General features: G+C 50.9%; 1 long non-coding RNA gene across 1 annotated transcript in view; it reads left to right on the forward strand.

Moving 5' to 3' along the window:
- The window catches only part of LOC115948332, a 2406-nt gene extending 1753 nt beyond the window's left edge, over positions 1–653 (forward strand). The window contains exon 2 of the long non-coding RNA XR_004082162.1: positions 451–653. This is a non-coding gene — a long non-coding RNA (uncharacterized LOC115948332). The remainder of the gene's footprint in view (positions 1–450) is intronic.
- Positions 654–7748: the final 7095 nt, after the last annotated feature.

The raw sequence follows: 7748 nt of genomic DNA on the forward strand, positions 1-7748 counted from the left end.
CAGGGATGCTGCGCCCCCGCGGCCTAACACGGAGCAGGTGCCCCCCAGAGCCTTCTGCAGCACAGGGGCTGCTCCCCCCTCCTCCCCCCGACACGCCATTGGTTTCTTTTTCCCCTTCTTTTTCACGCTTTTATTTTTATTTAGGTTTGTGGGTTTTTTTCCCTCCACCCTTGCAGCCATCCCCACCGCTCTGCCCTGCTCCCCGCTGGGGCCCTTCACCTCCTTTCCCTTCTCCCATCCCTCTCCTCCCCTCCCTTCTCTTTGCAGCTGGAGGCCGCCCCGCATCCCTTCATCCCGGCCCATCCCAGTGCTCCCAGCAGGTGCCTGGCACTGGGCAAGGACAGGCCTCACTGCAGGGGACAGTCCCCCACCCCTCAGGGCATCTGCAGAGCTGTCCCAAATTCGGGGGGCCCTCGGTGACAGCGCGGGGGGTCCCATCTCTCTTTGCAGCTCCGTGCACAGAGCCTCACCTCTGGAATGGTGCCAGTGGGAGCACTGACAGCAGCCTGGGCTCCCTGGGACGCCTCTTTGCAGCCGCCGAGGGGTTCTGCAGGTATTTGGGGCCATCCCTCCCCCTGGGCTCGCATCCCGGCCGGTGCGGATGCCGCAAGGAGCCCGTCGGGTCGTGCCAATAAAGCTCTTTCCATTCCTTGCGGGTTCCTGCATCCTCTCCTTTGTTCCTGGAGGTTTCTCGCCCGTCTCTTTACGGTGGCAGGGGCAGGACCCCCATGAAGGACCCGCACTCAGCACCAGGTGGGGGATGAATGTTAAAATCCACCCCAAAATAAAAACCTCAGCCTTTGAATTCGGCAGCCCACGGTTGTCTGCTCAACCCTGGGCGGGCACTGCTGCATCGTGGACCTCCAGGAGGGTCTGAACTGCCAGAGGTCTCCTGTGTAGTGAGTAAAAGGGGGGAAAAGAAAGAGATTAGGGGCGCCTTCTCTCTGGGATCGCCCCCATCCCAGCAGGCAGATCCCTGCCATGCCGCACTACGCGCAGAGCATCCCTCTGCGGCACCGCCGGCCCCACAGCTCCTGGCCCTCACAAACAGGATGGATTTTCTTTTAAAGCTGTGGCATGGGAGAGGAAAACAAGACCTAAATAACCCCAAATAAATACACAACCGGTTTTCTGTCTTGTGAAATGGCCGGGATGAAGAGACGCCATCACCGTGCATCCGAAGGCCTGGTACCCCCGGCGGGGCCCGGCTGCCTCCCTCGGGCTCAGCCCAGAGAGATGGAGAGGAGGGGGCAGGAGGCTCTTATTAATACTAATCCCAAGAAATATTGCTGTTCCCTGAATAAATCAGGTCGGGGGTTCTTCCAAGACCTTTGCCCCCTTGAGATGAGCTGCAGTGCAGCCCCTCCTCTTCGGGGTGGACACTTTGGGAAGGGAATTGGCACGGGGTGGGGGCTGAGGGGTGGACAGATGCGATTGATTTTTTCACTGAGGGATGGAGGAGGAGGTGGCACGGTTTTATTCCAAGCACGTCAGCTCCCCCCTCCCTCCCTGTCCCCTCCTTCCTCCCTCCACCCGCAGTCCGATGTAAACATAACGGCAGGAACCTGCCAGGCTCCATCCCCACTTGGATTATGGGGGGAATTAAGCAGCTTTGATTAACACAGCAATGCCCCCAAATAACCTTCAGGTGTCTGGCCCTCAAGGTCGTGCGCTAGAAGGGGCCGGGGACAGGGACCCCAGGGCACCCATCCCATGGGCAGAGGGAAGGGGTGGATGGAGAGGATTCGTGGGGAGCAAAGATCCTTCCATCTGCAATTTTATGCTGGTTTTTTTCTCCCTGCCCACGCCCACCCCTGACCGATTCGCTCGCCACTGCAGCGCTGGTTGGGCTGGAGATTCTCCGGCTCCAGCAGGGAGGTGGAATGGAAGATGTGGGAAATTCCTCTGTTTCCCTCATTTCCCAGCTCTCTGTCAAGTGCCAGCCCCACTGTTCACCCAGTCCCGAGCAGGATGATGGTCTCCATGTAGAAAGGTCTTTTGCTTCGTATCCCTGCAGCATCCAGCTCCTTTTTTCCGTTTATTTTTATGCCGTGTACCTCCATGAACCAAAAGCCAACACATCTCCTAGCAGCAGCAGTCAAAGTGGGCGTTTTATTGGGAAATCTAATCAGGTTTCGAGGGGAAAATCCTTTCCTAATGTCTCAGCTAAGCAACGAGCTCGATTAAATTGGTTAGACTATAAAAAGGGCTGAGAGTCCCATCTCCTTTTTCCTCCCTGCTCTTCCTGGACAGCGCTGTCATCTCCGCGCTCCACTCCACCGTCTTTAAAGCCCAAACGAGCCTCAATGACACAGGACTCACATGTCATTCCCCGACATCCCCCCCTGCCCCGCCTCCCCCCAGCAACAGAGTCACAAATCATCTCAAACACTCTAAATTTAGCCCGGCAGCGCGACCACGAGCAGGGATTTCAGTGACATCACTACTGGAAATTAAGGGGTCAAACAGGGAGGCTGAACATGGCACCCTGAGGAGCGGGGACAGCGCTTCACTGATCCCTGCACACAACGAGGCCACCCTTTCTTGAGACATCTCAAAGCATCCCCTCAAAATACATTTCTCCCAAATGCCCAGAGTGGATCAGGCATTAGATTAATCCCCATCAGGAGCTGTGCTGGATGGCCCTGATGGATCAGCGCTGCGGAGATGTGCGGTGCGACTGCAAGAACGCCAAGGAGCAAAGCCAGTGAGCTTTGCCCGGGGCAGAGGCTGGGAGAAAGGGGACCCACATGTCACCCTGGAGCTGGAAGGTGGGTCCAGCACTCCCTGCTTGGCCGGGAATGCCAGGCCAATGTTCCCAAGGCATTTGCAGAGCTGTATGTGCGCATGGTCCCCGCTGTGGTTATGGGGCAGGGCTGCTGCTGTGATATCCCAGTGCCTGGAGTGATTCCTGCCTGCTTTCCTCTGCAGAGCCAAAGATATCACTGCACATGGGGAAAAGGGAGCCAGGGCTCAGTCCCAAGGTGGGAATGGGGCTGATCTGATGCACAAGGTCCCATATTCCAGAGGATGAAGAAAGAACAGAGATTCCAATGGCTGCTCTGCAGTTGGAGGGGCAGATCCTGAGCTCCTCAACAAGATTGGATGGATTCATAAACTCACACAATCACAGGATGGTTTGGGCTGGAAAAGACCTGGAAGAGCATCTCATTCCACCCCCCTCCCATGGGCAGGGACACCTTCCACTATCCCAGGTTGCTCCAAGCCCCATCCAGCCTGGCCTTGGACACTCCCAGGGATCCAGGGGCAGCCACAGCTTCTCTGGGCACCCTGTGCCAGGGCCTCCCCACCCTCACAGGGAACAATTCCTTCCCAATATCCCATCTAACCCTGCCCTGTGGCAGTGGGAAGCCATTGCCTGTGTCCTGCCCCTCCATCCCTTGTCCCAAGTCCCTCTCTTGGAGCCCTTTAGCCACTGGAAGGGATCGTAAGTCTTTCCAGTGCCTTCATTTCTCCAGACTGAACAATAAATTACTGTTTGGGAGGCCATAACCAGAGAAGCTGAGATGATACTTTAGGGACCTGTTACTCACAGCACCTACATCCTTTAGTGGTCAGTGACCCTTCACTTCTGATGTGGTTTTTTGGCAGCACAAAAAGGCTGGAAAATGCTGCCTCTGCCTTTTGAATGTCATGTTCCCCTTGCCTCAGTGGTGAGCGCTGAAAAATAAACCAACAAGCCAATGGCTCCTGCAGCATAAATTCCTCCTACAGGCACAAAATATGATGTGGTGGGGAAGAAGGAAGAGGTTAGGGACTAAAATCTGATCGAAATCCCTTAAACCACAGCAGCGCACGAGGATCTCTCTGCTGTTGATGCACACGGTGGCAATTCTGTGAGCATTCACTTATTTTTATGGAGATTTTGCCTTTTCAGACCAAGTGTTTCCGTGTGGCACCAGCTGTAGGGATGAGCTAATGCAAAGCTCAGTCATTTCCCTGCTCACCCAGGCCTTCCTCCGCAGCCACAGAAGCTCTCATCCAGGGAGAGACAAAAGTGATGCGTGTGCATGTGTAATTTCCAATGTCAATGTGTTCAGCCAGGAGTTGGAATCATAGAAGTTATTTCATTTATTACAAACATACATAAAGCCTCTTAGAGCTGCAGACTTGGAATAGGCAATTATGCCCATAGGTTAATAACACGCAGCTATTTGACTGACAACTGGAATTAGATTTAAACACGGCAGAGTGGCAGCTAAAGGCACTTTATTAAAACTGTGGCTGGGGATTTGTTCAAAATACCAGTTGCATACCTTTCCTGGTAAAATATTTATAGGTAGCACCATATTGTGGCCCATTATATTGCATTTTCTTCTCCTTTCCCTCACCACTCTGCTGCACGAGGAATTTCTCTGGCCACATTTTCCTGGGAGGAAGGGAAATGCCCGGGGTTGGTTCACATGGAGTGATGTGATGGGATGTGATTCACAGTGGGAAAGGGCCCTACAGCAGTGATTAACTCTAGACCTAGGAGGGACCTGGATTTACCTCTCCATCCTCTCTTCTTATCACTCCCAAAGAGTGCAGCATCCTCTTAACGCTGCCCTCGTTAGCCCAGAGTTAATGATCCCAACAGCCCAGACAAAACCAGGGTCAGTGACTGATAGAGTCAATAAGATAAATATTGTTTGATTCTGTTGATACTGGGAGTTTTTCCCGCTCCCAGGGAAGATCCTCCTTGTGAGATTAGTTTAGTGTGGGATGGATTACCTGCAACAAGGATGGAGACCCTGCTCCTGGGAGGTTTGACTACCAAGTTGGAGAAATGTGTGACAGGAGTGATAGGAGAAAGCACTTGATCCTGCCTTGGGACAAAGGGCTGGGTTAGAGTCCAGTATTTCCCAATCATTCTTAGGAAAAATACACTAAATTGCTTTAAAATAATAGCTAAGGACCAGCTGGGGCTGAGCCAAGTGAGATCCAAAGGTCTTGTACTACCCTAACATCAGTCCCTCAGTCCAGCTAATCTAAAAATAACAATTAAAATCCCAAAGGCTCTTTGTGTGCCACTTCCTTCACTGGCAGCCAATGGAAAAGAGAGGTGGCACCTGAAATGCCCTTAAAAATAACTCCCAGTTCCCATCTCATTCTTTCTTGCCTCATTTGTGTGGTGTGAAAAATCTCTGTGTCATAAGAGCGGCCTTGCAACCATCCATGGGCCAGGGGTTAAAATTCAGGAGCACTGTATGGGATTCAAGGATTTCACTTTAAAATTAGCAAGGCCAAAATCAGCAGAGAAGAAAGGGCAATACAGTGTCTGGAGAGGGAAAATTGAGAGTTTTTAACCCACTGAAGGATGGTGCAAGTAGATCTCCAAGCTGGTGGCCAAATCCAGCAAGGTACAAGGAGGATTCTGCATGGATTTAACAGAGAGGAAACTTCCCAGCCAGCACATCACTGGCAAACCAGAGTGTACACTCCAGACCCCCAGATTCCCATTCTTCTGCAACAAAACCTAACAGCTCAAAATCAGAGTTTAATCCAAAATACTTTCTTTAGTTTCAGGGAAGGAGAAGCCATAGGTGCACTCAGGTGAAAAAGGAGCTTGAATCCACCATTCCATCATCATTCCATCATCATTCCCCACCCCAAACCAGCATATTCCAGACCAGGAGCCATCCTCTGGCTGAAGATGTCCCAACTCCTTGCAGGGGGCTGGACTAGGTGACCTTTAAAGGTCCCTTCCACCCCAAACTCTTCTGTGATTCTGTGGTCCATGGTGTCCCCAGGGGTCCCTGGTCCTCAGGATAAAGAATTGGCTCCAGCAAAGCTCTAACTCCAGATTTTGATCCTACAGACCTCTCCTGCCAACCTGCGGGCCCAACCCCAAATTTCAAACCCCTTATTACCCAACAATTAAAATAAAACAAAGTCTGAGAGCACCAGCTATAAAAAGATCATCCCAGTGCTCCTCATGCATTAAATATGAAGGCTCAGATCCTTCCTGTGATGCCACGGCAGGGGAGCAGCTCCCTGGGTGGGATTACCTGCTCCTGATGCCTTGACCTTTCCCCAAAGAGCAGCCTGTGGAGCAGGGTCAGCAGTGGCCATGGCAGAGGTGGCACCAGCCCCACACACAAACACAACTCCCAGCAGCTTTTTCCAGCAGATTTCCTCAGTGGCAGCTTTGGAGGAGAAAGTGCCAGGAGGTGAAATAATCAGAGGCATGAGAGGGGCACAGACTCAATCCCAGGGCAACCCCTTTTGTTAAAATGCCCAGGGGAGAAGAAACCTCTTTTTCTTTTCTTTTTTTTTTTTTAATGTCCTGAAAGATTTATAACCCTTTTTGTCAGGTTCTCCCTCCTATCACTGATAAAACTCATCCTGGCACGACTCGAGCTCAAGATCAGCTTTTAAAGCGTGGCAGAGGAAACCTCTGTGATGTAAAGCAAGCATCCAGTCCTTGGCTGCAGCCCAGCCCAAATTCAGGGAGTATCCCAATGTTTCCAGACATGGAAAGGTGGTTCATGTGTGAAACCCACAGGGATCAGCTCAAATGAGCCCAGCCAACCTTTCCCCTCTCACCTCAGTCCTTGCTGCATTGGGTGTAGGTGATTTGTCACCCTCTCAAAGAGATTCTCGTCACCAGCTTTTTTAATTTTACCATTTTATGAAGGCATAAATATGTGTAGGAATACATATCCACACATATATATGTTGTTTTCCCTAAAGCCCCTGGTCCAAAGGCAAAACTCAGTTCTTAAAAACCTCAGTGTCCAAAAGCTTTCAGGGATGAGCTGAGTTTACTCAAGCAGCTAAAAAAAAAATAGAAGGCAAACCCAAAGTACATTAGAAAGAGAACTAAAAATACAATCAAGAAATTGGAAGCAATTTTGTGATCCGGGGGTTTCTTGCTGGGTTTTCTGGGAGTTTGGGGTTGGAGATAATGGCAGTGGGAGTGGAGGGCAGCATGGTTTTATTTCAGGATCAATATCAGGGTGGAGCAAATGGTGTATTTATCTGCGAGGCTGAGAAGATCTAATTGTGCCCTGTTTTGCACTAATGCATCTCTGTGGCACCACCAGACAGCCCCAGAGTACCCAAAATGTGCTTGTTTTCTATTTCACCCCTGTTTTCTGTTGTGCATCCTGTCCATCCCGGTCTCACCCTGGTAGTTTTATGGGTCATTTTGAGGATGTCCAGATCTCTGCTCCATCCCTCCTTAATACCTCAGGGTAAAAAAAGGGACCAACATAATCCTGTAGGAGTTCCCACTAGGAAATAAGGTTTTTATTGATGATTTAAATTGGGGGGAGACTTCAAGGACATACCCAGAGATATCCAGGAGCAGTAATTGCACAAGGGGATGAGATTCCCAGGGAGACCCAGCCCAGCCCCATGGACATGAAACCACAATTGTCATCTATGATGAACAACAGAGAGGGGAGCGTACAGGAAACAGCAATTAAACCATTAAAGTCTTGGGCAGCTTCCCAGTGACCAGCAGTCTTTAGATATATAAATATCTCACATGGCATAAAAGGAGCTGTTCTCTATACCCATTATGTCCCCAGTGACCTTCAAGAGGGACAAGGGGGTTGGGATTGTCACTTTGAACTGGCATCCTCTGCTCCATCTAAGCAGTGACACATCCCTTGGGACAGGGATCTCCTCCTTCCCTACAGAGCTGTTTGGAAATCCCAGCCTAAAGTTGAAATCCAGTTGAGATCCCAGTTTAAATTATCCTGATTACTGCCCAGATCTGCCTCCTATAAATCCCTGGC

This window comes from Geospiza fortis, unplaced genomic scaffold, assembly GCF_000277835.1.
Source record: "Geospiza fortis unplaced genomic scaffold, GeoFor_1.0 scaffold106, whole genome shotgun sequence".
Classification (NCBI taxonomy): domain Eukaryota; kingdom Metazoa; phylum Chordata; class Aves; order Passeriformes; family Thraupidae; genus Geospiza; species Geospiza fortis.